The 9,729-nt window shown below is 34.9% G+C and overlaps 2 non-coding genes across 2 annotated transcripts; one reads left to right on the plus strand and one right to left on the minus strand.

Moving 5' to 3' along the window:
• The first annotated feature begins 168 nt into the window (after window positions 1-168).
• Trnar-acg (transfer RNA arginine (anticodon ACG)) lies at window positions 169-241 on the plus strand. Its single transcript has one exon. It is a non-coding gene; the product is annotated as a tRNA-Arg (tRNA).
• An 8,630-nt stretch (window positions 242-8,871) lies between these two features.
• Trnaq-cug (transfer RNA glutamine (anticodon CUG)) lies at window positions 8,872-8,943 on the minus strand. Its single transcript has one exon. It is a non-coding gene; the product is annotated as a tRNA-Gln (tRNA).
• Window positions 8,944-9,729: the final 786 nt, after the last annotated feature.

A 9,729-nucleotide genomic window follows, 5' to 3' on the forward strand; every position in this document is an offset into this window, starting at 1 on the left:
TCACTTTGATTTTATTTTTTTTAAAATGTTTTTCTACGAAAACTATAGTTTAGTTTAGTTTTTATTATTTTAGTCGATAGGAAAAAGCTTACTCGTCTAAAAGTATACTTCATATAAATGAAAAGCTTAAAAACTATGACTAATGTAACGGAAGCGGAAAAGTTACATGGCCCTGTGGCGCAATGGATAACGCGTCTGACTACGGATCAGAAGATTCCAGGTTCGACTCCTGGCAGGGTCGGGATAAAATTCTTCTTTTTTAACTTTGTGGTCTTAAGTGGGTAAATAAAGGGTAAGTTTTGCATCCGTACAAAAATCGAACTGAATGTGTGTCAAAAAGTAAGAATGGTCCATTCCAAAATTACTGATGTGCAGAAAATTATTCATTTACTTCGAAGAAAAAATTCGAAAAATTTAAATTTTTGGTGGAGAGCTTAATTAATAGGGTGTGCCGAAAAAACAATTTTTTTTTTATTTGATTCGCAATACCTCACAAAAGTTGTTAATTACCTATCTGAGTAAAACTCTGAAAAAAATTTCTAAATAAAAAAATATCTTCCGTTCGCGAATTCCATTCAAACTTTTGAAAAGTTGCGAAAATTTGCTAGTCTTTGACTTTTTTTTTAATAACTAAATTCACTATTATCAAAACGCAATAGGTCCTAATGTTGAATTTAGCGTATAAGAAACCTATAAAAAAAATTGAAATCAGTAGTTTTTCAACATTAACTGACCACGCAAATCGTGTAAAACATGGTATTTTTACAACTTTTTGCTTAATTTTGATCAAAACTAGTTATGGTAAGTACCGCTTATTTCAATCTCCCACCGAAGCTGCGGTTTGAACAGTTCATATGGTCGTATTATAAAGTAATCATCGAATGTAAAAAATCATGCAAAACCGGTTTTCGCTCGGGCAAAGTTTACTTTACGCTGGTTACTCTAGATCATATTATGATCTGTTGGGGAAAACCGGTTCTTCCCAACTCTCCCCACTCTTCACCTGAGTGTTTCTCTTTCTCGTTTAACCTTCCTTCCTCAATTATCTACCGTTAACCGAAGTCATATTTGTAAACTGTTTCAAGTTCGTTTTCAACATTTAGTGAATTTTGGTAAAAAATGTCGTCTAAAAAAGTCACTACAAGAAAGGATTTTGAATGCCCGATTCTTGGTAATCCTCGAGATTTTCCAAAACATAAGCTCCCCAATTACGAAAATGTCTTATTGTGCTGCTTCCAAGTAAGGTATGAGATGTCACTCTACACCAAAAAAAAAAGTGAGCTTTAGTGAAGTAGCTAATACGGTTGCTACAAAGATAATGAATTTGTATTCAAAAGCTTCCATTCCTTCGGTGACCAAAGAAAGAATAGTGCAACTTATTAATAAGTACCATGATAAGTACTACAAAATCAGAAAATCTTACCATCGTGACATTAAAAAAGCCGATTTCAAAACAAAGATTGACGATTTCAAACGTGATTCTGCCTTGCTTTTTGATATGGCTGCGTGTAAATGTCCAATTGTCGTGAACTGCACTTGTAAGAAAACTAAGTTGAGTGAGTGCAAGTGCACGATTTCAATAAACTGTCATTGTGAGAAAGCCAACAAAATTCCAGCTATTGAATTACGATTTATTTATCTACAAAGAAGGTATGGTTTGGGAAAGATTGGATCGTTGGACTTGCAGAAAACACACAAATTAGCAAAACGGCTTGACAGAAAAACCAAGAACATAGAGCCCCAGCCAAGTACGTCGAGAGGAATAATTAAGGAATCTGACGAAAACTTACAGTTTATAAATGTGGAAAAAGATTCTGATAGTGATGATGACCTTGACTCATACGACCCTCCAGTGTGGCACCAAGCTATCAAAAAGAAAAAACCATGGCAGATGAGGATCAATCTCAAATCAACATGTCTAGCTAGTGATCGTTTTGGAGTCTCTGATCGAGCCACGGCCGCCATCGCGTCATCTGTCCTTCAAGATTTTGGTATCATTAATGACACAGACACTTCCCAAGTTATTGACAAAAATAAAATACGCAGAGGAAAAACTCAAAACAGAAATTTTTTGCAGTGTCAATCGATTGAGAAAGCATTACATGGATTGTACTTTGATGGGAGAAAAGATGAAACAATAGTAATAAAAGAAATTAATTCAAAACGCTTTCGAAAAACTGAGAAAGAAGGCCACTATTCTCTCATTCAGGAACCTGGATCAAAATATATTGGCCATGTTTCTCCCACTTCAGGACTCTCCAAAGACATAACTTCTTCTATAGTTGCCTATTTGGCTAAGCAAGGGATTTTCCTTGAAGAACTTGATGTGATTGGGAGTGATGGAACGGTGATTAATACAGGTTGGAAAAAAGGTGTCATTCATCAGATTGAATTGCACGTTGGGAGACCAGTGCAGTGGGCTATTTGTCTGCTGCACTTCAATGAGCTACCGTTCCGCCACCTTTTTCACCACTTGGATGCAGTTACCACAGGGCCAAAATCTTTCAGTGGACCAATTGGGAAAAAACTGGTTTGCTGTGAAAAACTACCGCGGGTTCAATTTGAGCCTGTGGATTGCCCCATACCTTTTATAGACAGAAAGGTCCTGAGTAAGGATCAAATGTACCTACTTGACATTTCTGTTGCCATCAATACTGGTACTATTTCAGAAGATTTGGCGGCCCGTGATCCTGGCCCCCTTTCACATTCAAGGTGGTTGACTGCGGCTAATCGAGTACTTCGACTTTATGTAAGCATGGAAATACCCTCTAAAGAAGTTAAGCAGTTAATACATTTTATTTTAAAATGCTATATGCCTCTGTGGTTCAAAATTAAAAACAGCAAAAAGTTTACAGATGGTCCGAAAATTGTTTTTGAAACCATCAGAACATCACGGTATCTATCTCAAAACTTGCTGCAAGTCATTGACCCTGTGATTGAGCGGAACGCATTTTTCGCTCACCCCGAAAATTTGCTTCTTGCAATGATAGTTGATGAAAATAGATACATCAGAGAACTAGGGTTGCGCCGAATTTGCAAGGCACGATCGCTTATGAAGGGAAAGCCAATTCGAAACTTCAACACTCCGAGGATAAATTTTGTTGCTACAGACTACACCGACATGATTTGTTGGGACACAAGTAAACTTTCTCCTCCTCCCCTTTTAAGGAGGATCACGGATGAAGAAATTAAACAACTGATACACTCTGGCACACCTCTGGCTATTGATTTTGACGATTTTAGTTGTCACACACAAGCAGTAGAACGATGTGTAAAGCTCGTTTCTGAAGCTTCAAAAAAAGTGTGTGGAGTAGACGCAAGAGATGGCTTGATAAGAACCACTCTCCTGTCACGGTCCATTATGCCTGAATTTTTAAAAAAATCAGACTTTAAAGTGCAAACTATTTATTGAATTTTTTTTTTGTTGTTTTATTATTTTATTTTGTTCTAATCATAGTTATTTGAGTAAGCAAATGTGATGTACAAAAAATTGGAAAATCGCTCATTTTTGTGAAAAATTGTAACATTTAACTGCTTTGCGCGAACGTTTAACAATAAACATTTATTAAATTCGTTGTTTTTTTGTTTTCTTCATGCCTTAAACTCATCATTAGGACCTATTGCGTTTTTATAATAGTACATTTTGTATTTTTTTTTAAATTAAAGAAAACAGCAAATTTTCACAACTTTTCAAAAGTTTGAATGGAATGCGCGAACGGAAGATATTTTTTTATTTAGAAAATTTTTTCAGAGTTTTACTCAGATAGGTAATTAACAACTTTTGTGAGGTATTGCGAATCAAATAAAAAAAATTGTTTTTTTCGGCCCACCCTATTAATTAATAAGCCCTTTGAATATGACAACCAATTCTGAGGGGGATGGGCGGTTGATCAAAATAACTCCAACACTATTATAAGTATTTTTAAAACGAGTTGTGGGCACATATTGAGACTCATGTACTTTGGGTTCTTCTACAAAATTTTAAACAACTTTTTGTTCATACAATTTGTGGATTTCGTGGAAAACTTAAAGAAAAATTGTAGACTTTCTTTACATAAATTAAATTAATCGTGTTTTTTGGCATTCTATAAATAGTATAGTAGAAAATTCAGAATAATAATACTAAAAAGCACAAACAGAAAAAAGTTTTGTCAAAATCAAAAGTTCAAATTAACTTCAGCTAAAAAAACTAACTAAAACTAATAATATGGACAATTTTCAAGAAGAAAACTTCTGGACATTAATTGTTTATAAAAAAAAGTTCATTTAACGATTGCAACTTTGACATAAAACAAAAACTTCAAAAAGGGGGTTTGTTCATAGACTACTACGTTAACATGTGGTGTTGAAGCGAACTTGAAGCTCACCACAATTCTTTATATACCTGAATCGGGTTGAAACGAGTCAAAAATTGTGTTGGTTTTACAGATTATACGTGGTCGATGTTTATTTCCATGTTTATGTACAAAAAATATAGCTTTTTTTTGCAAAAAAAAAATATCCACATGGAGCAGGTAGCATATTCTTATATGGTGCTGAACTATTCAGTTCTTCATTGTTTAACATGAATTAAATTATTTCACTTCCACTTCATAACAAACATCGAAACACCATTTGCATTTTAGAAAGTCAAACTTAATCATTTATTTTATTAGATTTATTTAATCTAAATTGTGATAAATCTTTGGTGGAAACATATCAAAACTTAATTATCTTTTCTATTTTTTTTTCTCTTACAAAACAAGCCCAGTTAGTCCATTTTCATTAATAAAACTAAATAAAATCAACAGTCACAGATTGATTTTTTCCCACAATGGAAAACACATGAATCGAAATGCACAACTAATAAACGAACACAGCCGTCGAAACACAAATTCAATATCAATCTTACCAACATTTGAGAACGAAATCACATAAGATCCATTCGAGACTCGTTTAAATGTCAAAAACCCATCCGCAGTAAGAATCTACTTCAACTTTTATCGGTAGTATTCATACTGCGGATATTGTTTTTGTTATTTGTGTAAGATCCTACTGCACTATCGATAGGTTTTCCAACCAAACACGGGTATTGTTTTGGGATAAGACCGCTTTAAAAAAAAATATAGAATGCACTTTTATGAACTCATTAGTGCGAAAAATTGCAACCTAATTGGTGGATATACATCGTAGAATGTTTAGAAGTCATATTAGGTTTCAGTTTTTGGGTTGGGAAATTTGTATTCTTGGGATATTTTGTTATATTGTATGAAATATTTTGTATGTATGGGGCGGACCTGTGCCCTAGCCAAACATGCGTCTCCCGCCAGCTCAGTCCCTAGCTAGCTGTCTCCAGTCCAGTTTCGCATCCCAAGTCGGTTGAGGTCCTCTCCCACCTGTGTGCGGCACCTGAGTCGCGGTTTTCTTCTGCTGCGCTGTCCCTCGCCATTGGATTCGAATACCTTTCAAGCTGGAGCGTTAATTAGGGCCGGATTTAGAGGTCCAGAGGCCTCGGAACAATAAAGGAGCGGAGGCCCCCTCGCGTGCAAATTATTTTCAAAATAAAGTAAATCATTTTTTTTTTCACTCGAGTTTTTCAATGAATAATTTCCTGTGAAACCAAGTAGATTCCTTTAGTATTGAACAAACATAAATATAAACGGAAAAAAGATTTATTTGATATTAAATTTTAGAGTTAACGAACGGAACCTTTTGAGCTTTTTTCGCTGATGATTTTTCGTTGATGATTTCGTTGAAATCCAGTTCTAGGAGTAAATCGCTTTCAATGCTCAGGAGAGAAAGGTTCGATAAACGGTTTTGTCAAATTGTGGTACGAATACGAAGCCTTTTGTTTATAATTTTCATTTTTGAAAATGAGCGCACTCCAGTGTAGTTTGTTACCATCAAAACCAAATACATTCTCAATGCAATTTCGAGGTTTGGGAATGTTATGCTATGAAATTTTGATTTTCGAGAATTTGGTAGTAAAGTAGTTCAGGCGATTGATCTGTTCCATAGTCCTTTTGCTTTTTGTATTAGTCAATCAAAGACACCAACTCAATTATGAGGCTAGGATCTAAATCATCCGGATACACTTGCACCAATGCCTCTGCTGCAGCGTGCAAATTATCAGCATCCACCTTCTCGATATGATTCAAGACTACAAATCTCGCACGTACAGCAATCTTTCAAGAGAAACGGATAGCTGGTCAATCAATAGGATGAAGGCGAATACTTTGTATTTTTCCTTGGGTGACAGATTTGTGCTTTCCCGTATTCGAGCGGATTCAACTTCACATTTCTCGTTCTGGTGCGGGTGCGTTATTGTACATTTTCATTAGTATGGGACAATTTTTTTGGCTGCTTCCTCGGATTTCAATGATTCTAGTGCACGCATAGCCGATTCAAGAATCATTTTCGGGTTTTGCAACATCGTTCCAAAATGTTGCAAATAAATAGGTTTCGAGACCACTCATCTTCTGTGTGGAAGGTGCGTTGCTTCATTCCTCACGATGTCATTTTGATCTTTATTGAAAGATATGTGGTTAGAGCTTCTTCGATTTCCGAATAGCCGTTGGCTAAGGCTTTCGGAGCTTCAGCTCGACAAGACCAACAAAATGTCGCTGAGCTTTTTTAAGACTAAAGGATGGCTGCTTTTTTCTTCGATAATTTCTCAATAAGTAATTCGATGCCGCTCTGTACTGGCTTTGAAAAAGGTTTACAAAGAATTGAACAGCCCATGGACAAGAGTTAGCAGCTGCCTTTCCCAATAAATTCTGAGAATGGCCACAATAAGAACACCGAACGAACACCGATAATATAATTTTTCTCCAAAATAAGAGCCTGAATCCCCTTGTATTTGCCACTCATGTTTGCCTAATTGGAGTGAACAAATATAGATCAATGATATCTGTAATTTAAGATTAATAAAATTAAATAATGTTGTAAGTACAAAGTACTGTAGGCTGTAGGAACTAAAAGGTAAAGAAGTTTACTAGTTGAAGTTTGAAACAAACATTTTCAGAAGTTTCTTTTGTGGGGACCCCCTCAATTAATTTTGCCCTGGTGTTGATGGCCATTTGCTCTACATGGCCCAGTCATCTAAAACGATGGACTTTTATTCTTTTAACCAGATCGTTGGATCTTCTCCATCACTTTCCATCTGCGGACGGGACCAAAAAATAACCCAAAGAAGCTTGGTTTCAGCGCATCATAAGACGCTCTCATCTTTCTTTGACAGGGTCCAGGATCCAGTCCTCAGCCGCATAAATAACAACCGGAATGATAAGTGTCTTATATATGGTGATTTTCGATTTCCGAGAGGGGACTTTAAAACTGAATTGCCCTCTAAGTACAAAGAAGCAGTGATTTGCAAGTGTTTTTCTTCGTTTTATTTCAACGCGGTGCCTATTAAAGCAAAGTCCTTAACCACCCTAAAGTTATAGCTGTCCAAGGTGACGTTTTGTCCAAGAAGTCGTCGTTCAATGTCCTTTTTCGATGAAAGCTTATACTTGGTCTTGTTCTCATTGACCACTAAACCTATCTTATCCGGTTTTGTCGCAATTCTCAAAAACGCTTCACTGACATCATGCTTTGATCTTCCAATTATGTCGTCAGCTTGGACCTTTGGGAGATTATGCCTTTAGTATTGACGGTTGAGTTTTTGCATACAATTCTTTTTAGAACGATGTTGAAGAAGTCGAATAACAGTACATCGCCTTGCCTAAAATCTTTTTAGACATTAAAAGCATTGGTAAGATCTTTTCTGACCTTGATAGAGCAGCGTGCATTCTGCAGCGTCATTCTTCACGAACGAATAAGTTTGACAGAAATTTCAAAAACCAGACAAAACTAGATACTCGACATAGATAGATATAATATGAAATGCATTTCTAAGCTACATGCATTATATCGATTCAATCTAAACTTTTTCCGTCATAGTGGGGATTTTTTTGCATAGTGCTATCAGCTAACTATTTTAAGTTTTGAATTTGTCAATTTTGGATCGATTCTGATTTATTTTTCCAAGAGGTCGGTCGAATCACCTTTGTTAAGGACCGCGTCATGAGAATCAATACTAATTTTTACAAAACCTCTTAAACATAGTTCCTCAACTACAACATCGAAGTTGTGTCTCGTGCTGTTTTCAGCAAGTCCTTTCCTAATTCCTTTCTTATGTACAGTTTTCTGTTGGAAATACAATGTGGACAGACAACCTTTACATTTACTGTATGATGGATTGCAGTTTTCTAGTGATGGTTGACGTGATCCAAAACTATCTCAGTTTAAGAAAATTAAAAAAAAAATTGAACAAAAAAGTGCGTATACGCCTCATAAGATTAAATTTTAAATACTTCAGAGTCGTTTTCGGGAAAAAACGTAAGGATTGAATGTGTGTTACCATTTTAGTTTATTCAATCTTACAATCGTATTTATTAGATTCTACCAAAACACTCCTCAACCGGTGAAGAGTAACGTATTGCTTAACCAAATATTAAAGCAGTATTTAACGTTTAACTTTTTTGATCTATTGATTGGGCAATGCTTTTGTTTCGGGTAAGTTATCAAAAGAAGAAAATGTCTTGCATATTTATAGGTAACATTTAAATGCGTTTAACTTAAAATGCCTCTACTCGAAATAAATAAATGCGTAAAATTTTAGCCTTTAGAGGCTGTAAAAATTGAAACCCAATTATTACCGATTAAATGAAATTCAACTCACATCAATACATAGTGCCCAATTCATATACAGATTATACATGGTCAAGTCCTTTTATTGGTTACTACGCTGGAGACGAGTTGTAATTAATTACAATACATACTTCATGAGAAAATAGTAAATACAAAACAAAATTCAAAAGATTGCTCTGCTTAAAACCAAAATACTAGTGCAGGTCCCACCGAGATTTGAACTCGGATCGCTGGATTCAGAGTCCAGAGTGCTAACCATTACACCATGGAACCTCACGTGCGCTAAGATGGCAAACTTAATTGAAGTTCATTTAACAGGTACATGAATATGAAGAATCGCTCCGTTAATATTCCTTCAAAATAAGCTCTGTTTGGAAACAACCAACCACTTTTTATACCATCATTTGGAAGGACTTTTGTGCTTGAAATGCGCATAAGAACATTAATACCTTTTTTATTCACAATAAGAAAATAAGCTTTATTATTAAAGAGAAATTTCACAAATAAAGCTTGTCTGATCTTAGAAACGAACCACACTGGCTAAAAGTATGCAATAAAAAAGTAGTGTTATACAAATGTGAGCTTTTTCATTTTGAAGGAAATTCTACTCGAAAAAGCTTTCAAATCCAGTAATGTTATATACATTTTTTTCTAAAACAAGAACATATTTCAAAAAAGAACATTGAAATCTTAAGCACGTTAATATTGAAACTTTGGGAAATAAACGTTTTCATTGGATCTTGTTTACAAAATATATGTTGTCCCCAAAAATAACGGAGGACCATATATATTTAATTAGTTTTTTATTTGTCGAAAATGTGTGTTTATAGGGTGTTATTTTTGAAAAGTAAGTTGCAGAAAAAAGTGTTTTAGCTTAACTGTCTATCTGTCGATGTTGCATCTGTTTCAAAAAAATCAAATGTCGAAAATATAAATTCATCGCATATTGTGCTTAGAGGGTAATTTGTATCTAAGAGAAATTAAGGTTTAAGGAAATTTGTGTTTTTTTTTATAGAGAAACATAATTTTTTGCATAAGATTGTTTTTGTTCATGTATAC

This window comes from Eupeodes corollae, chromosome 2 (assembly GCF_945859685.1).
Source record: "Eupeodes corollae chromosome 2, idEupCoro1.1, whole genome shotgun sequence".
Classification (NCBI taxonomy): domain Eukaryota; kingdom Metazoa; phylum Arthropoda; class Insecta; order Diptera; family Syrphidae; genus Eupeodes; species Eupeodes corollae.